The sequence below is a fragment of the Vulpes vulpes genome, chromosome 4, assembly GCF_048418805.1.
Source record: "Vulpes vulpes isolate BD-2025 chromosome 4, VulVul3, whole genome shotgun sequence".
In the NCBI taxonomy this organism is placed as follows: Eukaryota; Metazoa; Chordata; class Mammalia; order Carnivora; family Canidae; genus Vulpes; species Vulpes vulpes.
The window spans coordinates 69,867,510-69,891,086 of NC_132783.1; the positions used below are offsets into that span (position 1 = coordinate 69,867,510).

General features: G+C 76.2%; 13 non-coding genes across 13 annotated transcripts; all 13 read left to right on the forward strand.

Annotated features, from left to right (window-relative positions):
- Positions 1-505: 505 nt before the first annotated feature.
- LOC140598828 (5S ribosomal RNA) lies at positions 506-624 on the forward strand. Its single transcript, XR_012001385.1, has one exon. It is a non-coding gene; the product is annotated as a 5S ribosomal RNA (ribosomal RNA).
- Positions 625-2,270: 1,646 nt separating this feature from the next.
- Positions 2,271-2,389, forward strand: LOC140598829 (5S ribosomal RNA). Its single transcript, XR_012001386.1, has one exon. It is a non-coding gene; the product is annotated as a 5S ribosomal RNA (ribosomal RNA).
- Positions 2,390-4,070: 1,681 nt separating this feature from the next.
- On the forward strand, positions 4,071-4,189 carry LOC140598830 (5S ribosomal RNA). The gene has a single exon (XR_012001387.1). It is a non-coding gene; the product is annotated as a 5S ribosomal RNA (ribosomal RNA).
- A 1,664-nt stretch (positions 4,190-5,853) lies between these two features.
- LOC140598832 (5S ribosomal RNA) lies at positions 5,854-5,972 on the forward strand. The gene has a single exon (XR_012001389.1). It is a non-coding gene; the product is annotated as a 5S ribosomal RNA (ribosomal RNA).
- Positions 5,973-7,624: 1,652 nt separating this feature from the next.
- LOC140598833 (5S ribosomal RNA) lies at positions 7,625-7,743 on the forward strand. The gene has a single exon (XR_012001390.1). It is a non-coding gene; the product is annotated as a 5S ribosomal RNA (ribosomal RNA).
- Positions 7,744-9,408: 1,665 nt separating this feature from the next.
- Positions 9,409-9,527, forward strand: LOC140598834 (5S ribosomal RNA). The gene has a single exon (XR_012001391.1). It is a non-coding gene; the product is annotated as a 5S ribosomal RNA (ribosomal RNA).
- A 1,657-nt stretch (positions 9,528-11,184) lies between these two features.
- LOC140598835 (5S ribosomal RNA) lies at positions 11,185-11,303 on the forward strand. The gene has a single exon (XR_012001392.1). It is a non-coding gene; the product is annotated as a 5S ribosomal RNA (ribosomal RNA).
- Positions 11,304-12,962: 1,659 nt separating this feature from the next.
- On the forward strand, positions 12,963-13,081 carry LOC140598836 (5S ribosomal RNA). Its single transcript, XR_012001393.1, has one exon. It is a non-coding gene; the product is annotated as a 5S ribosomal RNA (ribosomal RNA).
- Positions 13,082-14,747: 1,666 nt separating this feature from the next.
- Positions 14,748-14,866, forward strand: LOC140598837 (5S ribosomal RNA). Its single transcript, XR_012001394.1, has one exon. It is a non-coding gene; the product is annotated as a 5S ribosomal RNA (ribosomal RNA).
- Positions 14,867-16,541: 1,675 nt separating this feature from the next.
- On the forward strand, positions 16,542-16,660 carry LOC140598838 (5S ribosomal RNA). Its single transcript, XR_012001395.1, has one exon. It is a non-coding gene; the product is annotated as a 5S ribosomal RNA (ribosomal RNA).
- Positions 16,661-18,330: 1,670 nt separating this feature from the next.
- On the forward strand, positions 18,331-18,449 carry LOC140598839 (5S ribosomal RNA). Its single transcript, XR_012001396.1, has one exon. It is a non-coding gene; the product is annotated as a 5S ribosomal RNA (ribosomal RNA).
- Positions 18,450-20,110: 1,661 nt separating this feature from the next.
- LOC140598840 (5S ribosomal RNA) lies at positions 20,111-20,229 on the forward strand. Its single transcript, XR_012001397.1, has one exon. It is a non-coding gene; the product is annotated as a 5S ribosomal RNA (ribosomal RNA).
- A 1,671-nt stretch (positions 20,230-21,900) lies between these two features.
- LOC140598841 (5S ribosomal RNA) lies at positions 21,901-22,019 on the forward strand. Its single transcript, XR_012001398.1, has one exon. It is a non-coding gene; the product is annotated as a 5S ribosomal RNA (ribosomal RNA).
- The last annotated feature ends 1,558 nt before the right edge of the window (positions 22,020-23,577 follow it).

Genomic DNA, 23,577 nt, shown 5'->3' on the forward strand with positions numbered 1-23,577 from the left:
TGTCTGTCGTGGGCACCTGTGTCTGTGTCCCTGCCTGTCCGAGGATGGGGTCCGGCGGCGCGGGCGGCCCCGGCTTGGCTTTGAGCCAGGCCGGCTGAAGAACAGGAGAGGCCAGGGGTCGTCCGGAGCCGGCCGGCGCCGGCCCGCGGCACCCCCCCAGCCAGTGAGCGGTCCGAGGTGGGGCGGCGTGCCATCCGGGGAGCCGAGCGGCGGCGACGCGCCCGCCAGGCCGGGGACGGGAGCGCGCCCGGGCTCCGGCGACAGCCTCCGCTCCGGGGTGCGGGAGGCGTCTTGGCCCCCACCCCCCCCGCCCGGCCCGGGGCAGGCGCCCTCCGCCACCCCGGGCGTGGCGCGGGAGGCGGTCAGTCAATCAATCAGTCGGGCCGGCAGGCGAGCATGCAGGCGGGCTGGCGCGATCGGGCGGGCGGAGGGCTGAGGAGCGGCGGGCGCCTGGCCCGGAGAGGCGCAGAGCAGGCTCTTGGGGCGCCCAGCGGCAGCCGCGGACGTCTACGGCCATACCACCCTGAACGCGCCCGATCTCGTCTGATCTCGGAAGCTAAGCAGGGTCGGGCCTGGTTAGTACTTGGATGGGAGACCGCCTGGGAATACCGGGTGCTGTAGGCTTTTTTTCCTCGGCCTTTTGCCTGCCTTCCTGTCTGTCCCTTGGCCGCCAACGCCCCCTCGACCAACGCGGCGGCGGCGGCGGCGGCGGCGGCGGCGCCCCCCTCCGGGCGACCCGTGGCATGGCCCCCGCCCCGCCGGAAGCACCGCAGGGCGCCGCGGAGCACCGAGGGCGCCGGCTGCACGGGCAGGAGGCCACACACATGCACCACCTCCTCTTCCTCTCAAGCCCTTCACCCTCGCAGCCCGCCCTTCAAGCACACCCACCCACGTCCTAGCCGGCCGCGCGTCCCAGGGCGCCGCGGGGGCCCGAAGGCGGCCGACGGAGGGGACGGGGCGACAGCAGGAACCTCGGGGCCGGGGCGGGGAGGGGGCGGTCGCTGGGGGGAGCCGGGCGGGGGCTGGATCCCGTCTCCGCAGGCCTGCGAGCCCCTCCGGGGGGCCGGGGCGGGGCTTTGGGGGCCGGGGCCGGGGCGGGGCTTTGGGGGCCGGGGCCGGGGCCGGGGCCCTCCTCGCCCCGCCCCAATCTCCGCCCCCAGGCCCGCCCCCAGCCCCTAGCAATTCCCTGGCACCGCCCCCAGCCTCCAAGCCACCCAGCCACCCGCAACCCCCCCCACCTTCGGCCCGGGCCCGCCTGCACCTTCTCTCCGAAGGACATGCCCTGCCTCCCCCGCGGACCACCGTCCCTTCGGCCCTCAGCCACGACGTCCACGCTCCGCGGGCCCGGGACACCAGATGGCCCGACCGCCCGGGGCCTCAGGCCCCGTTGGCACCGGGCTGCGCGCTCCGCGGCCCCGCAACAGCCAAGGCCACAGCGACGCGGGGGCGGCCGGCACCCATGCCGAAAAGGGCCGCGCGCAACACAGCAAGAGACACAAGAGAGACTCGCTCCGCGCCTGGGCGTGGGCGCCGCGCACGCAACACAGGCACACGGTCCCGCGGCGGTTCGGCTGATGGGCAGGAATGGGGGCAGAACGGCATCCCTGACACCGTGGCTGCAGGGCCCGCGGCTGCCAGGGCTCCTAAGGCAGCTCCAGGGCCTGCGCCCCTCCGGCGGGGTGGCTGCCTCGCCCCCACAGGCCTTGTGGCCCAGCTCCGAGTGCCCGTGTCCCTCCGTCTGTGTGTGTGTGTGTGTGTGTCTGTCTGTCTGTCGTGGGCACCTGTGTCTGTGTCCCTGCCTGTCCGAGGATGGGGTCCGGCGGCGCGGGCGGCCCCGGCTTGGCTTTGAGCCAGGCCGGCTGAAGAACAGGAGAGGCCAGGGGTCGTCCGGAGCCGGCCGGCGCCGGCCCGCGGCACCCCCCCAGCCAGTGAGCGGTCCGAGGTGGGGCGGCGTGCCATCCGGGGAGCCGAGCGGCGGCGACGCGCCCGCCAGGCCGGGGACGGGAGCGCGCCCGGGCTCCGGCGACAGCCTCCGCTCCGGGGTGCGGGAGGCGTCTTGGCCCCCACCCCCCCCGCCCGGCCCGGGGCAGGCGCCCTCCGCCACCCCGGGCGTGGCGCGGGAGGCGGTCAGTCAATCAATCAGTCGGGCCGGCAGGCGAGCATGCAGGCGGGCTGGCGCGATCGGGCGGGCGGAGGGCTGAGGAGCGGCGGGCGCCTGGCCCGGAGAGGCGCAGAGCAGGCTCTTGGGGCGCCCAGCGGCAGCCGCGGACGTCTACGGCCATACCACCCTGAACGCGCCCGATCTCGTCTGATCTCGGAAGCTAAGCAGGGTCGGGCCTGGTTAGTACTTGGATGGGAGACCGCCTGGGAATACCGGGTGCTGTAGGCTTTTTTTCCTCGGCCTTTTGCCTGCCTTCCTGTCTGTCCCTTGGCCGCCAACGCCCCCTCGACCAACGCGGCGGCGGCGGCGGCGGCGGCGGCGGCGGCGGCGGCGGCGGCGGCGCCCCCCTCCGGGCGACCCGTGGCATGGCCCCCGCCCCGCCGGAAGCACCGCAGGGCGCCGCGGAGCACCGAGGGCGCCGGCTGCACGGGCAGGAGGCCACACACATGCACCACCTCCTCTTCCTCTCAAGCCCTTCACCCTCGCAGCCCGCCCTTCAAGCACACCCACCCACGTCCTAGCCGGCCGCGCGTCCCAGGGCGCCGCGGGGGCCCGAAGGCGGCCGACGGAGGGGACGGGGCGACAGCAGGAACCTCGGGGCCGGGGCGGGGAGGGGGCGGTCGCTGGGGGGAGCCGGGCGGGGGCTGGATCCCGTCTCCGCAGGCCTGCGAGCCCCTCCGGGGGGCCGGGGCGGGGCTTTGGGGGCCGGGGCCGGGGCGGGGCTTTGGGGGCCGGGGCCGGGGCCGGGGCCGGGCCCGCCTGCGGGCCCTCCTCGCCCCGCCCCAATCTCCGCCCCCAGGCCCGCCCCCAGCCCCTAGCAATTCCCTGGCACCGCCCCCAGCCTCCAAGCCACCCAGCCACCCGCAACCCCCCCCACCTTCGGCCCGGGCCCGCCTGCACCTTCTCTCCGAAGGACATGCCCTGCCTCCCCCGCGGACCACCGTCCCTTCGGCCCTCAGCCACGACGTCCACGCTCCGCGGGCCCGGGACACCAGATGGCCCGACCGCCCGGGGCCTCAGGCCCCGTTGGCACCGGGCTGCGCGCTCCGCGGCCCCGCAACAGCCAAGGCCACAGCGACGCGGGGGCGGCCGGCACCCATGCCGAAAAGGGCCGCGCGCAACACAGCAAGAGACACAAGAGAGACTCGCTCCGCGCCTGGGCGTGGGCGCCGCGCACGCAACACAGGCACACGGTCCCGCGGCGGTTCGGCTGATGGGCAGGAATGGGGGCAGAACGGCATCCCTGACACCGTGGCTGCAGGGCCCGCGGCTGCCAGGGCTCCTAAGGCAGCTCCAGGGCCTGCGCCCCTCCGGCGGGGTGGCTGCCTCGCCCCCACAGGCCTTGTGGCCCAGCTCCGAGTGCCCGTGTCCCTCCGTCTGTGTGTGTGTGTGTGTGTGTCTGTCTGTCTGTCGTGGGCACCTGTGTCTGTGTCCCTGCCTGTCCGAGGATGGGGTCCGGCGGCGCGGGCGGCCCCGGCTTGGCTTTGAGCCAGGCCGGCTGAAGAACAGGAGAGGCCAGGGGTCGTCCGGAGCCGGCCGGCGCCGGCCCGCGGCACCCCCCCAGCCAGTGAGCGGTCCGAGGTGGGGCGGCGTGCCATCCGGGGAGCCGAGCGGCGGCGACGCGCCCGCCAGGCCGGGGACGGGAGCGCGCCCGGGCTCCGGCGACAGCCTCCGCTCCGGGGTGCGGGAGGCGTCTTGGCCCCCACCCCCCCCGCCCGGCCCGGGGCAGGCGCCCTCCGCCACCCCGGGCGCGGCGCGGGAGGCGGTCAGTCAATCAATCAGTCGGGCCGGCAGGCGAGCATGCAGGCGGGCTGGCGCGATCGGGCGGGCGGAGGGCTGAGGAGCGGCGGGCGCCTGGCCCGGAGAGGCGCAGAGCAGGCTCTTGGGGCGCCCAGCGGCAGCCGCGGACGTCTACGGCCATACCACCCTGAACGCGCCCGATCTCGTCTGATCTCGGAAGCTAAGCAGGGTCGGGCCTGGTTAGTACTTGGATGGGAGACCGCCTGGGAATACCGGGTGCTGTAGGCTTTTTTTCCTCGGCCTTTTGCCTGCCTTCCTGTCTGTCCCTTGGCCGCCAACGCCCCCTCGACCAACGCGGCGGCGGCGGCGGCGGCGGCGGCGGCGGCGGCGGCGGCGGCGGCGCCCCCCTCCGGGCGACCCGTGGCATGGCCCCCGCCCCGCCGGAAGCACCGCAGGGCGCCGCGGAGCACCGAGGGCGCCGGCTGCACGGGCAGGAGGCCACACACATGCACCACCTCCTCTTCCTCTCAAGCCCTTCACCCTCGCAGCCCGCCCTTCAAGCACACCCACCCACGTCCTAGCCGGCCGCGCGTCCCAGGGCGCCGCGGGGGCCCGAAGGCGGCCGACGGAGGGGACGGGGCGACAGCAGGAACCTCGGGGCCGGGGCGGGGAGGGGGCGGTCGCTGGGGGGAGCCGGGCGGGGGCTGGATCCCGTCTCCGCAGGCCTGCGAGCCCCTCCGGGGGGCCGGGGCGGGGCTTTGGGGGCCGGGGCCGGGGCGGGGCTTTGGGGGCCGGGGCCGGGGCCGGGGCCCTCCTCGCCCCGCCCCAATCTCCGCCCCCAGGCCCGCCCCCAGCCCCTAGCAATTCCCTGGCACCGCCCCCAGCCTCCAAGCCACCCAGCCACCCGCAACCCCCCCCACCTTCGGCCCGGGCCCGCCTGCACCTTCTCTCCGAAGGACATGCCCTGCCTCCCCCGCGGACCACCGTCCCTTCGGCCCTCAGCCACGACGTCCACGCTCCGCGGGCCCGGGACACCAGATGGCCCGACCGCCCGGGGCCTCAGGCCCCGTTGGCACCGGGCTGCGCGCTCCGCGGCCCCGCAACAGCCAAGGCCACAGCGACGCGGGGGCGGCCGGCACCCATGCCGAAAAGGGCCGCGCGCAACACAGCAAGAGACACAAGAGAGACTCGCTCCGCGCCTGGGCGTGGGCGCCGCGCACGCAACACAGGCACACGGTCCCGCGGCGGTTCGGCTGATGGGCAGGAATGGGGGCAGAACGGCATCCCTGACACCGTGGCTGCAGGGCCCGCGGCTGCCAGGGCTCCTAAGGCAGCTCCAGGGCCTGCGCCCCTCCGGCGGGGTGGCTGCCTCGCCCCCACAGGCCTTGTGGCCCAGCTCCGAGTGCCCGTGTCCCTCCGTCTGTGTGTGTGTGTGTGTGTGTCTGTCTGTCTGTCGTGGGCACCTGTGTCTGTGTCCCTGCCTGTCCGAGGATGGGGTCCGGCGGCGCGGGCGGCCCCGGCTTGGCTTTGAGCCAGGCCGGCTGAAGAACAGGAGAGGCCAGGGGTCGTCCGGAGCCGGCCGGCGCCGGCCCGCGGCACCCCCCCAGCCAGTGAGCGGTCCGAGGTGGGGCGGCGTGCCATCCGGGGAGCCGAGCGGCGGCGACGCGCCCGCCAGGCCGGGGACGGGAGCGCGCCCGGGCTCCGGCGACAGCCTCCGCTCCGGGGTGCGGGAGGCGTCTTGGCCCCCACCCCCCCCGCCCGGCCCGGGGCAGGCGCCCTCCGCCACCCCGGGCGTGGCGCGGGAGGCGGTCAGTCAATCAATCAGTCGGGCCGGCAGGCGAGCATGCAGGCGGGCTGGCGCGATCGGGCGGGCGGAGGGCTGAGGAGCGGCGGGCGCCTGGCCCGGAGAGGCGCAGAGCAGGCTCTTGGGGCGCCCAGCGGCAGCCGCGGACGTCTACGGCCATACCACCCTGAACGCGCCCGATCTCGTCTGATCTCGGAAGCTAAGCAGGGTCGGGCCTGGTTAGTACTTGGATGGGAGACCGCCTGGGAATACCGGGTGCTGTAGGCTTTTTTTCCTCGGCCTTTTGCCTGCCTTCCTGTCTGTCCCTTGGCCGCCAACGCCCCCTCGACCAACGCGGCGGCGGCGGCGGCGGCGGCGGCGGCGCCCCCCTCCGGGCGACCCGTGGCATGGCCCCCGCCCCGCCGGAAGCACCGCAGGGCGCCGCGGAGCACCGAGGGCGCCGGCTGCACGGGCAGGAGGCCACACACATGCACCACCTCCTCTTCCTCTCAAGCCCTTCACCCTCGCAGCCCGCCCTTCAAGCACACCCACCCACGTCCTAGCCGGCCGCGCGTCCCAGGGCGCCGCGGGGGCCCGAAGGCGGCCGACGGAGGGGACGGGGCGACAGCAGGAACCTCGGGGCCGGGGCGGGGAGGGGGCGGTCGCTGGGGGGAGCCGGGCGGGGGCTGGATCCCGTCTCCGCAGGCCTGCGAGCCCCTCCGGGGGGCCGGGGCGGGGCTTTGGGGGCCGGGGCCGGGGCGGGGCTTTGGGGGCCGGGGCCGGGGCCGGGGCCCTCCTCGCCCCGCCCCAATCTCCGCCCCCAGGCCCGCCCCCAGCCCCTAGCAATTCCCTGGCACCGCCCCCAGCCTCCAAGCCACCCAGCCACCCGCAACCCCCCCCACCTTCGGCCCGGGCCCGCCTGCACCTTCTCTCCGAAGGACATGCCCTGCCTCCCCCGCGGACCACCGTCCCTTCGGCCCTCAGCCACGACGTCCACGCTCCGCGGGCCCGGGACACCAGATGGCCCGACCGCCCGGGGCCTCAGGCCCCGTTGGCACCGGGCGGGCTGCGCGCTCCGCGGCCCCGCAACAGCCAAGGCCACAGCGACGCGGGGGCGGCCGGCACCCATGCCGAAAAGGGCCGCGCGCAACACAGCAAGAGACACAAGAGAGACTCGCTCCGCGCCTGGGCGTGGGCGCCGCGCACGCAACACAGGCACACGGTCCCGCGGCGGTTCGGCTGATGGGCAGGAATGGGGGCAGAACGGCATCCCTGACACCGTGGCTGCAGGGCCCGCGGCTGCCAGGGCTCCTAAGGCAGCTCCAGGGCCTGCGCCCCTCCGGCGGGGTGGCTGCCTCGCCCCCACAGGCCTTGTGGCCCAGCTCCGAGTGCCCGTGTCCCTCCGTCTGTGTGTGTGTGTGTGTGTGTGTCTGTCTGTCTGTCGTGGGCACCTGTGTCTGTGTCCCTGCCTGTCCGAGGATGGGGTCCGGCGGCGCGGGCGGCCCCGGCTTGGCTTTGAGCCAGGCCGGCTGAAGAACAGGAGAGGCCAGGGGTCGTCCGGAGCCGGCCGGCGCCGGCCCGCGGCACCCCCCCAGCCAGTGAGCGGTCCGAGGTGGGGCGGCGTGCCATCCGGGGAGCCGAGCGGCGGCGACGCGCCCGCCAGGCCGGGGACGGGAGCGCGCCCGGGCTCCGGCGACAGCCTCCGCTCCGGGGTGCGGGAGGCGTCTTGGCCCCCACCCCCCCCGCCCGGCCCGGGGCAGGCGCCCTCCGCCACCCCGGGCGCGGCGCGGGAGGCGGTCAGTCAATCAATCAGTCGGGCCGGCAGGCGAGCATGCAGGCGGGCTGGCGCGATCGGGCGGGCGGAGGGCTGAGGAGCGGCGGGCGCCTGGCCCGGAGAGGCGCAGAGCAGGCTCTTGGGGCGCCCAGCGGCAGCCGCGGACGTCTACGGCCATACCACCCTGAACGCGCCCGATCTCGTCTGATCTCGGAAGCTAAGCAGGGTCGGGCCTGGTTAGTACTTGGATGGGAGACCGCCTGGGAATACCGGGTGCTGTAGGCTTTTTTTCCTCGGCCTTTTGCCTGCCTTCCTGTCTGTCCCTTGGCCGCCAACGCCCCCTCGACCAACGCGGCGGCGGCGGCGGCGGCGGCGGCGGCGGCGGCGGCGGCGGCGCGCCCCTCCGGGCGACCCGTGGCATGGCCCCCGCCCCGCCGGAAGCACCGCAGGGCGCCGCGGAGCACCGAGGGCGCCGGCTGCACGGGCAGGAGGCCACACACATGCACCACCTCCTCTTCCTCTCAAGCCCTTCACCCTCGCAGCCCGCCCTTCAAGCACACCCACCCACGTCCTAGCCGGCCGCGCGTCCCAGGGCGCCGCGGGGGCCCGAAGGCGGCCGACGGAGGGGACGGGGCGACAGCAGGAACCTCGGGGCCGGGGCGGGGAGGGGGCGGTCGCTGGGGGGAGCCGGGCGGGGGCTGGATCCCGTCTCCGCAGGCCTGCGAGCCCCTCCGGGGGGCCGGGGCGGGGCTTTGGGGGCCGGGGCCGGGGCGGGGCTTTGGGGGCCGGGGCCGGGGCCGGGGCCCTCCTCGCCCCGCCCCAATCTCCGCCCCCAGGCCCGCCCCCAGCCCCTAGCAATTCCCTGGCACCGCCCCCAGCCTCCAAGCCACCCAGCCACCCGCAACCCCCCCCACCTTCGGCCCGGGCCCGCCTGCACCTTCTCTCCGAAGGACATGCCCTGCCTCCCCCGCGGACCACCGTCCCTTCGGCCCTCAGCCACGACGTCCACGCTCCGCGGGCCCGGGACACCAGATGGCCCGACCGCCCGGGGCCTCAGGCCCCGTTGGCACCGGGCTGCGCGCTCCGCGGCCCCGCAACAGCCAAGGCCACAGCGACGCGGGGGCGGCCGGCACCCATGCCGAAAAGGGCCGCGCGCAACACAGCAAGAGACACAAGAGAGACTCGCTCCGCGCCTGGGCGTGGGCGCCGCGCACGCAACACAGGCACACGGTCCCGCGGCGGTTCGGCTGATGGGCAGGAATGGGGGCAGAACGGCATCCCTGACACCGTGGCTGCAGGGCCCGCGGCTGCCAGGGCTCCTAAGGCAGCTCCAGGGCCTGCGCCCCTCCGGCGGGGTGGCTGCCTCGCCCCCACAGGCCTTGTGGCCCAGCTCCGAGTGCCCGTGTCCCTCCGTCTGTGTGTGTGTGTGTGTGTGTGTGTCTGTCTGTCTGTCGTGGGCACCTGTGTCTGTGTCCCTGCCTGTCCGAGGATGGGGTCCGGCGGCGCGGGCGGCCCCGGCTTGGCTTTGAGCCAGGCCGGCTGAAGAACAGGAGAGGCCAGGGGTCGTCCGGAGCCGGCCGGCGCCGGCCCGCGGCACCCCCCCAGCCAGTGAGCGGTCCGAGGTGGGGCGGCGTGCCATCCGGGGAGCCGAGCGGCGGCGACGCGCCCGCCAGGCCGGGGACGGGAGCGCGCCCGGGCTCCGGCGACAGCCTCCGCTCCGGGGTGCGGGAGGCGTCTTGGCCCCCACCCCCCCCGCCCGGCCCGGGGCAGGCGCCCTCCGCCACCCCGGGCGCGGCGCGGGAGGCGGTCAGTCAATCAATCAGTCGGGCCGGCAGGCGAGCATGCAGGCGGGCTGGCGCGATCGGGCGGGCGGAGGGCTGAGGAGCGGCGGGCGCCTGGCCCGGAGAGGCGCAGAGCAGGCTCTTGGGGCGCCCAGCGGCAGCCGCGGACGTCTACGGCCATACCACCCTGAACGCGCCCGATCTCGTCTGATCTCGGAAGCTAAGCAGGGTCGGGCCTGGTTAGTACTTGGATGGGAGACCGCCTGGGAATACCGGGTGCTGTAGGCTTTTTTTCCTCGGCCTTTTGCCTGCCTTCCTGTCTGTCCCTTGGCCGCCAACGCCCCCTCGACCAACGCGGCGGCGGCGGCGGCGGCGGCGGCGGCGGCGGCGGCGGCGGCGCCCCCCTCCGGGCGACCCGTGGCATGGCCCCCGCCCCGCCGGAAGCACCGCAGGGCGCCGCGGAGCACCGAGGGCGCCGGCTGCACGGGCAGGAGGCCACACACATGCACCACCTCCTCTTCCTCTCAAGCCCTTCACCCTCGCAGCCCGCCCTTCAAGCACACCCACCCACGTCCTAGCCGGCCGCGCGTCCCAGGGCGCCGCGGGGGCCCGAAGGCGGCCGACGGAGGGGACGGGGCGACAGCAGGAACCTCGGGGCCGGGGCGGGGAGGGGGCGGTCGCTGGGGGGAGCCGGGCGGGGGCTGGATCCCGTCTCCGCAGGCCTGCGAGCCCCTCCGGGGGGCCGGGGCGGGGCTTTGGGGGCCGGGGCCGGGGCGGGGCTTTGGGGGCCGGGGCCGGGGCCCTCCTCGCCCCGCCCCAATCTCCGCCCCCAGGCCCGCCCCCAGCCCCTAGCAATTCCCTGGCACCGCCCCCAGCCTCCAAGCCACCCAGCCACCCGCAACCCCCCCCACCTTCGGCCCGGGCCCGCCTGCACCTTCTCTCCGAAGGACATGCCCTGCCTCCCCCGCGGACCACCGTCCCTTCGGCCCTCAGCCACGACGTCCACGCTCCGCGGGCCCGGGACACCAGATGGCCCGACCGCCCGGGGCCTCAGGCCCCGTTGGCACCGGGCTGCGCGCTCCGCGGCCCCGCAACAGCCAAGGCCACAGCGACGCGGGGGCGGCCGGCACCCATGCCGAAAAGGGCCGCGCGCAACACAGCAAGAGACACAAGAGAGACTCGCTCCGCGCCTGGGCGTGGGCGCCGCGCACGCAACACAGGCACACGGTCCCGCGGCGGTTCGGCTGATGGGCAGGAATGGGGGCAGAACGGCATCCCTGACACCGTGGCTGCAGGGCCCGCGGCTGCCAGGGCTCCTAAGGCAGCTCCAGGGCCTGCGCCCCTCCGGCGGGGTGGCTGCCTCGCCCCCACAGGCCTTGTGGCCCAGCTCCGAGTGCCCGTGTCCCTCCGTCTGTGTGTGTGTGTGTGTGTGTGTCTGTCTGTCTGTCGTGGGCACCTGTGTCTGTGTCCCTGCCTGTCCGAGGATGGGGTCCGGCGGCGCGGGCGGCCCCGGCTTGGCTTTGAGCCAGGCCGGCTGAAGAACAGGAGAGGCCAGGGGTCGTCCGGAGCCGGCCGGCGCCGGCCCGCGGCACCCCCCCAGCCAGTGAGCGGTCCGAGGTGGGGCGGCGTGCCATCCGGGGAGCCGAGCGGCGGCGACGCGCCCGCCAGGCCGGGGACGGGAGCGCGCCCGGGCTCCGGCGACAGCCTCCGCTCCGGGGTGCGGGAGGCGTCTTGGCCCCCACCCCCCCCGCCCGGCCCGGGGCAGGCGCCCTCCGCCACCCCGGGCGCGGCGCGGGAGGCGGTCAGTCAATCAATCAGTCGGGCCGGCAGGCGAGCATGCAGGCGGGCTGGCGCGATCGGGCGGGCGGAGGGCTGAGGAGCGGCGGGCGCCTGGCCCGGAGAGGCGCAGAGCAGGCTCTTGGGGCGCCCAGCGGCAGCCGCGGACGTCTACGGCCATACCACCCTGAACGCGCCCGATCTCGTCTGATCTCGGAAGCTAAGCAGGGTCGGGCCTGGTTAGTACTTGGATGGGAGACCGCCTGGGAATACCGGGTGCTGTAGGCTTTTTTTCCTCGGCCTTTTGCCTGCCTTCCTGTCTGTCCCTTGGCCGCCAACGCCCCCTCGACCAACGCGGCGGCGGCGGCGGCGGCGGCGGCGGCGGCGCGCGCGCGCTCCGGGCGACCCGTGGCATGGCCCCCGCCCCGCCGGAAGCACCGCAGGGCGCCGCGGAGCACCGAGGGCGCCGGCTGCACGGGCAGGAGGCCACACACATGCACCACCTCCTCTTCCTCTCAAGCCCTTCACCCTCGCAGCCCGCCCTTCAAGCACACCCACCCACGTCCTAGCCGGCCGCGCGTCCCAGGGCGCCGCGGGGGCCCGAAGGCGGCCGACGGAGGGGACGGGGCGACAGCAGGAACCTCGGGGCCGGGGCGGGGAGGGGGCGGTCGCTGGGGGGAGCCGGGCGGGGGCTGGATCCCGTCTCCGCAGGCCTGCGAGCCCCTCCGGGGGGCCGGGGCGGGGCTTTGGGGGCCGGGGCCGGGGCGGGGCTTTGGGGGCCGGGGCCGGGGCCGGGGCCGGCCCTGCCTCTCGCCCCGCCCCAATCTCCGCCCCCAGGCCCGCCCCCAGCCCCTAGCAATTCCCTGGCACCGCCCCCAGCCTCCAAGCCACCCAGCCACCCGCAACCCCCCCCACCTTCGGCCCGGGCCCGCCTGCACCTTCTCTCCGAAGGACATGCCCTGCCTCCCCCGCGGACCACCGTCCCTTCGGCCCTCAGCCACGACGTCCACGCTCCGCGGGCCCGGGACACCAGATGGCCCGACCGCCCGGGGCCTCAGGCCCCGTTGGCACCGGGCTGCGCGCTCCGCGGCCCCGCAACAGCCAAGGCCACAGCGACGCGGGGGCGGCCGGCACCCATGCCGAAAAGGGCCGCGCGCAACACAGCAAGAGACACAAGAGAGACTCGCTCCGCGCCTGGGCGTGGGCGCCGCGCACGCAACACAGGCACACGGTCCCGCGGCGGTTCGGCTGATGGGCAGGAATGGGGGCAGAACGGCATCCCTGACACCGTGGCTGCAGGGCCCGCGGCTGCCAGGGCTCCTAAGGCAGCTCCAGGGCCTGCGCCCCTCCGGCGGGGTGGCTGCCTCGCCCCCACAGGCCTTGTGGCCCAGCTCCGAGTGCCCGTGTCCCTCCGTCTGTGTGTGTGTGTGTGTGTGTCTGTCTGTCTGTCGTGGGCACCTGTGTCTGTGTCCCTGCCTGTCCGAGGATGGGGTCCGGCGGCGCGGGCGGCCCCGGCTTGGCTTTGAGCCAGGCCGGCTGAAGAACAGGAGAGGCCAGGGGTCGTCCGGAGCCGGCCGGCGCCGGCCCGCGGCACCCCCCCAGCCAGTGAGCGGTCCGAGGTGGGGCGGCGTGCCATCCGGGGAGCCGAGCGGCGGCGACGCGCCCGCCAGGCCGGGGACGGGAGCGCGCCCGGGCTCCGGCGACAGCCTCCGCTCCGGGGTGCGGGAGGCGTCTTGGCCCCCACCCCCCCCGCCCGGCCCGGGGCAGGCGCCCTCCGCCACCCCGGGCGCGGCGCGGGAGGCGGTCAGTCAATCAATCAGTCGGGCCGGCAGGCGAGCATGCAGGCGGGCTGGCGCGATCGGGCGGGCGGAGGGCTGAGGAGCGGCGGGCGCCTGGCCCGGAGAGGCGCAGAGCAGGCTCTTGGGGCGCCCAGCGGCAGCCGCGGACGTCTACGGCCATACCACCCTGAACGCGCCCGATCTCGTCTGATCTCGGAAGCTAAGCAGGGTCGGGCCTGGTTAGTACTTGGATGGGAGACCGCCTGGGAATACCGGGTGCTGTAGGCTTTTTTTCCTCGGCCTTTTGCCTGCCTTCCTGTCTGTCCCTTGGCCGCCAACGCCCCCTCGACCAACGCGGCGGCGGCGGCGGCGGCGGCGGCGGCGGCGGCGGCGGCGGCGGCGGCCCCCTCCGGGCGACCCGTGGCATGGCCCCCGCCCCGCCGGAAGCACCGCAGGGCGCCGCGGAGCACCGAGGGCGCCGGCTGCACGGGCAGGAGGCCACACACATGCACCACCTCCTCTTCCTCTCAAGCCCTTCACCCTCGCAGCCCGCCCTTCAAGCACACCCACCCACGTCCTAGCCGGCCGCGCGTCCCAGGGCGCCGCGGGGGCCCGAAGGCGGCCGACGGAGGGGACGGGGCGACAGCAGGAACCTCGGGGCCGGGGCGGGGAGGGGGCGGTCGCTGGGGGGAGCCGGGCGGGGGCTGGATCCCGTCTCCGCAGGCCTGCGAGCCCCTCCGGGGGGCCGGGGCGGGGCTTTGGGGGCCGGGGCCGGGGCGGGGCTTTGGGGGCCGGGGCCGGGGCCGGGGCCCTCCTCGCCCCGCCCCAATCTCCGCCCCCAGGCCCGCCCCCAGCCCCTAGCAATTCCCTGGCACCGCCCCCAGCCTCCAAGCCACCCAGCCACCCGCAACCCCCCCCACCTTCGGCCCGGGCCCGCCTGCACCTTCTCTCCGAAGGACATGCCCTGCCTCCCCCGCGGACCACCGTCCCTTCGGCCCTCAGCCACGACGTCCACGCTCCGCGGGCCCGGGACACCAGATGGCCCGACCGCCCGGGGCCTCAGGCCCCGTTGGCACCGGGCTGCGCGCTCCGCGGCCCCGCAACAGCCAAGGCCACAGCGACGCGGGGGCGGCCGGCACCCATGCCGAAAAGGGCCGCGCGCAACACAGCAAGAGACACAAGAGAGACTCGCTCCGCGCCTGGGCGTGGGCGCCGCGCACGCAACACAGGCACACGGTCCCGCGGCGGTTCGGCTGATGGGCAGGAATGGGGGCAGAACGGCATCCCTGACACCGTGGCTGCAGGGCCCGCGGCTGCCAGGGCTCCTAAGGCAGCTCCAGGGCCTGCGCCCCTCCGGCGGGGTGGCTGCCTCGCCCCCACAGGCCTTGTGGCCCAGCTCCGAGTGCCCGTGTCCCTCCGTCTGTGTGTGTGTGTGTGTGTGTGTCTGTCTGTCTGTCGTGGGCACCTGTGTCTGTGTCCCTGCCTGTCCGAGGATGGGGTCCGGCGGCGCGGGCGGCCCCGGCTTGGCTTTGAGCCAGGCCGGCTGAAGAACAGGAGAGGCCAGGGGTCGTCCGGAGCCGGCCGGCGCCGGCCCGCGGCACCCCCCCAGCCAGTGAGCGGTCCGAGGTGGGGCGGCGTGCCATCCGGGGAGCCGAGCGGCGGCGACGCGCCCGCCAGGCCGGGGACGGGAGCGCGCCCGGGCTCCGGCGACAGCCTCCGCTCCGGGGTGCGGGAGGCGTCTTGGCCCCCACCCCCCCCGCCCGGCCCGGGGCAGGCGCCCTCCGCCACCCCGGGCGCGGCGCGGGAGGCGGTCAGTCAATCAATCAGTCGGGCCGGCAGGCGAGCATGCAGGCGGGCTGGCGCGATCGGGCGGGCGGAGGGCTGAGGAGCGGCGGGCGCCTGGCCCGGAGAGGCGCAGAGCAGGCTCTTGGGGCGCCCAGCGGCAGCCGCGGACGTCTACGGCCATACCACCCTGAACGCGCCCGATCTCGTCTGATCTCGGAAGCTAAGCAGGGTCGGGCCTGGTTAGTACTTGGATGGGAGACCGCCTGGGAATACCGGGTGCTGTAGGCTTTTTTTCCTCGGCCTTTTGCCTGCCTTCCTGTCTGTCCCTTGGCCGCCAACGCCCCCTCGACCAACGCGGCGGCGGCGGCGGCGGCGGCGGCGGCGGCGGCGCGCCCCTCCGGGCGACCCGTGGCATGGCCCCCGCCCCGCCGGAAGCACCGCAGGGCGCCGCGGAGCACCGAGGGCGCCGGCTGCACGGGCAGGAGGCCACACACATGCACCACCTCCTCTTCCTCTCAAGCCCTTCACCCTCGCAGCCCGCCCTTCAAGCACACCCACCCACGTCCTAGCCGGCCGCGCGTCCCAGGGCGCCGCGGGGGCCCGAAGGCGGCCGACGGAGGGGACGGGGCGACAGCAGGAACCTCGGGGCCGGGGCGGGGAGGGGGCGGTCGCTGGGGGGAGCCGGGCGGGGGCTGGATCCCGTCTCCGCAGGCCTGCGAGCCCCTCCGGGGGGCCGGGGCGGGGCTTTGGGGGCCGGGGCCGGGGCGGGGCTTTGGGGGCCGGGGCCGGGGCCGGGGCCGGGGCCGGGCCCGCCTGCGGGCCCTCCTCGCCCCGCCCCAATCTCCGCCCCCAGGCCCGCCCCCAGCCCCTAGCAATTCCCTGGCACCGCCCCCAGCCTCCAAGCCACCCAGCCACCCGCAACCCCCCCCACCTTCGGCCCGGGCCCGCCTGCACCTTCTCTCCGAAGGACATGCCCTGCCTCCCCCGCGGACCACCGTCCCTTCGGCCCTCAGCCACGACGTCCACGCTCCGCGGGCCCGGGACACCAGATGGCCCGACCGCCCGGGGCCTCAGGCCCCGTTGGCACCGGGCTGCGCGCTCCGCGGCCCCGCAACAGCCAAGGCCACAGCGACGCGGGGGCGGCCGGCACCCATGCCGAAAAGGGCCGCGCGCAACACAGCAAGAGACACAAGAGAGACTCGCTCCGCGCCTGGGCGTGGGCGCCGCGCACGCAACACAGGCACACGGTCCCGCGGCGGTTCGGCTGATGGGCAGGAATGGGGGCAGAACGGCATCCCTGACACCGTGGCTGCAGGGCCCGCGGCTGCCAGGGCTCCTAAGGCAGCTCCAGGGCCTGCGCCCCTCCGGCGGGGTGGCTGCCTCGCCCCCACAGGCCTTGTGGCCCAGCTCCGAGTGCCCGTGTCCCTCCGTCTGTGTGTGTGTGTGTGTGTGTCTGTCTGTCTGTCGTGGGCACCTGTGTCTGTGTCCCTGCCTGTCCGAGGATGGGGTCCGGCGGCGCGGGCGGCCCCGGCTTGGCTTTGAGCCAGGCCGGCTGAAGAACAGGAGAGGCCAGGGGTCGTCCGGAGCCGGCCGGCGCCGGCCCGCGGCACCCCCCCAGCCAGTGAGCGGTCCGAGGTGGGGCGGCGTGCCATCCGGGGAGCCGAGCGGCGGCGACGCGCCCGCCAGGCCGGGGACGGGAGCGCGCCCGGGCTCCGGCGACAGCCTCCGCTCCGGGGTGCGGGAGGCGTCTTGGCCCCCACCCCCCCCGCCCGGCCCGGGGCAGGCGCCCTCCGCCACCCCGGGCGCGGCGCGGGAGGCGGTCAGTCAATCAATCAGTCGGGCCGGCAGGCGAGCATGCAGGCGGGCTGGCGCGATCGGGCGGGCGGAGGGCTGAGGAGCGGCGGGCGCCTGGCCCGGAGAGGCGCAGAGCAGGCTCTTGGGGCGCCCAGCGGCAGCCGCGGACGTCTACGGCCATACCACCCTGAACGCGCCCGATCTCGTCTGATCTCGGAAGCTAAGCAGGGTCGGGCCTGGTTAGTACTTGGATGGGAGACCGCCTGGGAATACCGGGTGCTGTAGGCTTTTTTTCCTCGGCCTTTTGCCTGCCTTCCTGTCTGTCCCTTGGCCGCCAACGCCCCCTCGACCAACGCGGCGGCGGCGGCGGCGGCGGCGGCGGCGGCGGCGGCGGCGGCGGCGCCCCCCTCCGGGCGACCCGTGGCATGGCCCCCGCCCCGCCGGAAGCACCGCAGGGCGCCGCGGAGCACCGAGGGCGCCGGCTGCACGGGCAGGAGGCCACACACATGCACCACCTCCTCTTCCTCTCAAGCCCTTCACCCTCGCAGCCCGCCCTTCAAGCACACCCACCCACGTCCTAGCCGGCCGCGCGTCCCAGGGCGCCGCGGGGGCCCGAAGGCGGCCGACGGAGGGGACGGGGCGACAGCAGGAACCTCGGGGCCGGGGCGGGGAGGGGGCGGTCGCTGGGGGGAGCCGGGCGGGGGCTGGATCCCGTCTCCGCAGGCCTGCGAGCCCCTCCGGGGGGCCGGGGCGGGGCTTTGGGGGCCGGGGCCGGGGCGGGGCTTTGGGGGCCGGGGCCGGGGCCGGGGCCCTCCTCGCCCCGCCCCAATCTCCGCCCCCAGGCCCGCCCCCAGCCCCTAGCAATTCCCTGGCACCGCCCCCAGCCTCCAAGCCACCCAGCCACCCGCAACCCCCCCCACCTTCGGCCCGGGCCCGCCTGCACCTTCTCTCCGAAGGACATGCCCTGCCTCCCCCGCGGACCACCGTCCCTTCGGCCCTCAGCCACGACGTCCACGCTCCGCGGGCCCGGGACACCAGATGGCCCGACCGCCCGGGGCCTCAGGCCCCGTTGGCACCGGGCTGCGCGCTCCGCGGCCCCGCAACAGCCAAGGCCACAGCGACGCGGGGGCGGCCGGCACCCATGCCGAAAAGGGCCGCGCGCAACACAGCAAGAGACACAAGAGAGACTCGCTCCGCGCCTGGGCGTGGGCGCCGCGCACGCAACACAGGCACACGGTCCCGCGGCGGTTCGGCTGATGGGCAGGAATGGGGGCAGAACGGCATCCCTGACACCGTGGCTGCAGGGCCCGCGGCTGCCAGGGCTCCTAAGGCAGCTCCAGGGCCTGCGCCCCTCCGGCGGGGTGGCTGCCTCGCCCCCACAGGCCTTGTGGCCCAGCTCCGAGTGCCCGTGTCCCTCCGTCTGTGTGTGTGTGTGTGTGTGTGTGTGTCTGTCTGTCTGTCGTGGGCACCTGTGTCTGTGTCCCTGCCTGTCCGAGGATGGGGTCCGGCGGCGCGGGCGGCCCCGGCTTGGCTTTGAGCCAGGCCGGCTGAAGAACAGGAGAGGCCAGGGGTCGTCCGGAGCCGGCCGGCGCCGGCCCGCGGCACCCCCCCAGCCAGTGAGCGGTCCGAGGTGGGGCGGCGTGCCATCCGGGGAGCCGAGCGGCGGCGACGCGCCCGCCAGGCCGGGGACGGGAGCGCGCCCGGGCTCCGGCGACAGCCTCCGCTCCGGGGTGCGGGAGGCGTCTTGGCCCCCACCCCCCCCGCCCGGCCCGGGGCAGGCGCCCTCCGCCACCCCGGGCGCGGCGCGGGAGGCGGTCAGTCAATCAATCAGTCGGGCCGGCAGGCGAGCATGCAGGCGGGCTGGCGCGATCGGGCGGGCGGAGGGCTGAGGAGCGGCGGGCGCCTGGCCCGGAGAGGCGCAGAGCAGGCTCTTGGGGCGCCCAGCGGCAGCCGCGGACGTCTACGGCCATACCACCCTGAACGCGCCCGATCTCGTCTGATCTCGGAAGCTAAGCAGGGTCGGGCCTGGTTAGTACTTGGATGGGAGACCGCCTGGGAATACCGGGTGCTGTAGGCTTTTTTTCCTCGGCCTTTTGCCTGCCTTCCTGTCTGTCCCTTGGCCGCCAACGCCCCCTCGACCAACGCGGCGGCGGCGGCGGCGGCGGCGGCGGCGGCGGCGGCGGCGGCGCCCCCCTCCGGGCGACCCGTGGCATGGCCCCCGCCCCGCCGGAAGCACCGCAGGGCGCCGCGGAGCACCGAGGGCGCCGGCTGCACGGGCAGGAGGCCACACACATGCACCACCTCCTCTTCCTCTCAAGCCCTTCACCCTCGCAGCCCGCCCTTCAAGCACACCCACCCACGTCCTAGCCGGCCGCGCGTCCCAGGGCGCCGCGGGGGCCCGAAGGCGGCCGACGGAGGGGACGGGGCGACAGCAGGAACCTCGGGGCCGGGGCGGGGAGGGGGCGGTCGCTGGGGGGAGCCGGGCGGGGGCTGGATCCCGTCTCCGCAGGCCTGCGAGCCCCTCCGGGGGGCCGGGGCGGGGCTTTGGGGGCCGGGGCCGGGGCGGGGCTTTGGGGGCCGGGGCCGGGGCCGGGGCCCTCCTCGCCCCGCCCCAATCTCCGCCCCCAGGCCCGCCCCCAGCCCCTAGCAATTCCCTGGCACCGCCCCCAGCCTCCAAGCCACCCAGCCACCCGCAACCCCCCCCACCTTCGGCCCGGGCCCGCCTGCACCTTCTCTCCGAAGGACATGCCCTGCCTCCCCCGCGGACCACCGTCCCTTCGGCCCTCAGCCACGACGTCCACGCTCCGCGGGCCCGGGACACCAGATGGCCCGACCGCCCGGGGCCTCAGGCCCCGTTGGCACCGGGCTGCGCGCTCCGCGGCCCCGCAACAGCCAAGGCCACAGCGACGCGGGGGCGGCCGGCACCCATGCCGAAAAGGGCCGCGCGCAACACAGCAAGAGACACAAGAGAGACTCGCTCCGCGCCTGGGCGTGGGCGCCGCGCACGCAACACAGGCACACGGTCCCGCGGCGGTTCGGCTGATGGGCAGGAATGGGGGCAGAACGGCATCCCTGACACCGTGGCTGCAGGGCCCGCGGCTGCCAGGGCTCCTAAGGCAGCTCCAGGGCCTGCGCCCCTCCGGCGGGGTGGCTGCCTCGCCCCCACAGGCCTTGTGGCCCAGCTCCGAGTGCCCGTGTCCCTCCGTCTGTGTGTGTGTGTGTGTGTGTCTGTCTGTCTGTCGTGGGCACCTGTGTCTGTGTCCCTGCCTGTCCGAGGATGGGGTCCGGCGGCGCGGGCGGCCCCGGCTTGGCTTTGAGCCAGGCCGGCTGAAGAACAGGAGAGGCCAGGGGTCGTCCGGAGCCGGCCGGCGCCGGCCCGCGGCACCCCCCCAGCCAGTGAGCGGTCCGAGGTGGGGCGGCGTGCCATCCGGGGAGCCGAGCGGCGGCGACGCGCCCGCCAGGCCGGGGACGGGAGCGCGCCCGGGCTCCGGCGACAGCCTCCGCTCCGGGGTGCGGGAGGCGTCTTGGCCCCCACCCCCCCCGCCCGGCCCGGGGCAGGCGCCCTCCGCCACCCCGGGCGTGGCGCGGGAGGCGGTCAGTCAATCAATCAGTCGGGCCGGCAGGCGAGCATGCAGGCGGGCTGGCGCGATCGGGCGGGCGGAGGGCTGAGGAGCGGCGGGCGCCTGGCCCGGAGAGGCGCAGAGCAGGCTCTTGGGGCGCCCAGCGGCAGCCGCGGACGTCTACGGCCATACCACCCTGAACGCGCCCGATCTCGTCTGATCTCGGAAGCTAAGCAGGGTCGGGCCTGGTTAGTACTTGGATGGGAGACCGCCTGGGAATACCGGGTGCTGTAGGCTTTTTTTCCTCGGCCTTTTGCCTGCCTTCCTGTCTGTCCCTTGGCCGCCAACGCGCCCCTCGACCAACGCGGAGGCGGCGGCGGCGGCGGCGGCGACGGCGGCGGCGGCGGCGGCGGCGCCCCCCTCCGGGCGACCCGTGGCATGGCCCCCGCCCCGCCGGAAGCACCGCAGGGCGCCGCGGAGCACCGAGGGCGCCCGCTGCACGGGCAGGAGGCCACACACATGCACCACCTCCTCTTCCTCTCAAGCCCTTCACCCTCGCAGCCCGCCCTTCAAGCACACCCACCCACGTCCTAGCCGGCCGCGCGTCCCAGGGCGCCTCGGGGGCCCGAAGGCGGCCGACGGAGGGGACGGGGCGACAGCAGGAACCTCGGGGCCGGGGCGGGGAGGGGGCGGTCGCTGGGGGGAGCCGGGCGGGGGCTGGATCCCGTCTCCGCAGGCCTGCGAGCCCCTCCGGGGGGCCGGGGCGGGGCTTTGGGGGCCGGGGCCGGCGCCGGGGCCGGGGCCGGGCCCGCCTGCGGGCCCTCCTCGCCCCGCCCCAATCTCCGCCCCCAGGCCCGCCCCCAGCCCCTAGCAATTCCCTGGCACCGCCCCCAGCCTCCAAGCCACCCAGCCACCCGCAACCCCCCCCACCTTCGGCCCGGGCCCGCCTGCACCTTCTCTCCGAAGGACATGCCCTGCCTCCCCCGCGGACCACCGTCCCTTCGGCCCTCAGCCACGACGTCCACGCTCCGCGGGCCCGGGACACCAGATGGCCCGACCGCCCGGGGCCTCAGGCCCCGTTGGCACCGGGCTGCGCGCTCCGCGGCCCCGCAACAGCCAAGGCCACAGCGACGCGGGGGCGGCCGGCACCCATGCCGAAAAGGGCCGCGCGCAACACAGCAAGAGACACAAGAGAGACTCGCTCCGCGCCTGGGCGTGGGCGCCGCGCACGCAACACAGGCACACGGTCCCGCGGCGGTTCGGCTGATGGGCAGGAATGGGGGCAGAACGGCATCCCTGACACCGTGGCTGCAGGGCCCGCGGCTGCCAGGGCTCCTAAGGCAGCTCCAGGGCCTGCGCCCCTCCGGCGGGGTGGCTGCCTCGCCCCCACAGGCCTTGTGGCCCAGCTCCGAGTGCCCGTGTCCCTCCGTCTGTGTGTGTGTGTGTGTGTGTGTGTGTCTGTCTGTCTGTCGTGGGCACCTGTGTCTGTGTCCCTGCCTGTCCGAGGATGGGGTCCGGTGGCGCGGGCGGCCCCGGCTTGGCTTTGAGCCAGGCCGGCTGAAGAACAGGAGAGGCCAGGGGTCGTCCGGAGCCGGCCGGCGCCGGCCCGCGGCACCCCCCCAGCCAGTGAGCGGTCCGAGGTGGGGCGGCGTGCCATCCGGGGAGCCGAGCGGCGGCGACGCGCCCGCCAGGCCGGGGACGGGAGCGCGCCCGGGCTCCGGCGACAGCCTCCGCTCCGGGGTGCGGGAGGCGTCTTGGCCCCCACCCCCCCCGCCCGGCCCGGGGCAGGCGCCCTCCGCCACCCCGGGCGCGGCGCGGGAGGCGGTCAGTCAATCAATCAGTCGGGCCGGCAGGCGAGCATGCAGGCGGGCTGGCGCGATCGGGCGGGCGGAGGGCTGAGGAGCGGCGGGCGCCTGGCCCGGAGAGGCGCAGAGCAGGCTCTTGGGGCGCCCAGCGGCAGCCGCGGACGTCTACGGCCATACCACCCTGAACGCGCCCGATCTCGTCTGATCTCGGAAGCTAAGCAGGGTCGGGCCTGGTTAGTACTTGGATGGGAGACCGCCTGGGAATACCGGGTGCTGTAGGCTTTTTTTCCTCGGCCTTTTGCCTGCCTTCCTGTCTGTCCCTTGGCCGCCAACGCCCCCTCGACCAACGCGGCGGCGGCGGCGGCGGCGGCGGCGGCGGCGGCGGCGGCGGCGGCGCCCCCCTCCGGGCGACCCGTGGCATGGCCCCCGCCCCGCCGGAAGCACCGCAGGGCGCCGCGGAGCACCGAGGGCGCCGGCTGCACGGGCAGGAGGCCACACACATGCACCACCTCCTCTTCCTCTCAAGCCCTTCACCCTCGCAGCCCGCCCTTCAAGCACACCCACCCACGTCCTAGCCGGCCGCGCGTCCCAGGGCGCCGCGGGGGCCCGAAGGCGGCCGACGGAGGGGACGGGGCGACAGCAGGAACCTCGGGGCCGGGGCGGGGAGGGGGCGGTCGCTGGGGGGAGCCGGGCGGGGGCTGGATCCCGTCTCCGCAGGCCTGCGAGCCCCTCCGGGGGGCCGGGGCGGGGCTTTGGGGGCCGGGGCCGGGGCGGGGCTTTGGGGGCCGGGGCCGGGGCCGGGGCCCTCCTCGCCCCGCCCCAATCTCCGCCCCCAGGCCCGCCCCCAGCCCCTAGCAATTCCCTGGCACCGCCCCCAGCCTCCAAGCCACCCAGCCACCCGCAACCCCCCCCACCTTCGGCCCGGGCCCGCCTGCACCTTCTCTCCGAAGGACATGCCCTGCCTCCCCCGCGGACCACCGTCCCTTCGGCCCTCAGCCACGACGTCCACGCTCCGCGGGCCCGGGACACCAGATGGCCCGACCGCCCGGGGCCTCAGGCCCCGTTGGCACCGGGCTGCGCGCTCCGCGGCCCCGCAACAGCCAAGGCCACAGCGACGCGGGGGCGGCCGGCACCCATGCCGAAAAGGGCCGCGCGCAACACAGCAAGAGACACAAGAGAGACTCGCTCCGCGCCTGGGCGTGGGCGCCGCGCACGCAACACAGGCACACGGTCCCGCGGCGGTTCGGCTGATGGGCAGGAATGGGGGCAGAACGGCATCCCTGACACCGTGGCTGCAGGGCCCGCGGCTGCCAGGGCTCCTAAGGCAGCTCCAGGGCCTGCGCCCCTCCGGCGGGGTGGCTGCCTCGCCCCCACAGGCCTTGTGGCCCAGCTCCGAGTGCCCGTGTCCCTCCGTCTGTGTGTGTGTGTGTGTGTGTCTGTCTGTCTGTCGTGGGCACCTGTGTCTGTGTCCCTGCCTGTCCGAGGATGGGGTCCGGCGGCGCGGGCGGCCCCGGCTTGGCTTTGAGCCAGGCCGGCTGAAGAACAGGAGAGGCCAGGGGTCGTCCGGAGCCGGCCGGCGCCGGCCCGCGGCACCCCCCCAGCCAGTGAGCGGTCCGAGGTGGGGCGGCGTGCCATCCGGGGAGCCGAGCGGCGGCGACGCGCCCGCCAGGCCGGGGACGGGAGCGCGCCCGGGCTCCGGCGACAGCCTCCGCTCCGGGGTGCGGGAGGCGTCTTGGCCCCCACCCCCCCCGCCCGGCCCGGGGCAGGCGCCCTCCGCCACCCCGGGCGTGGCGCGGGAGGCGGTCAGTCAATCAATCAGTCGGGCCGGCAGGCGAGCATG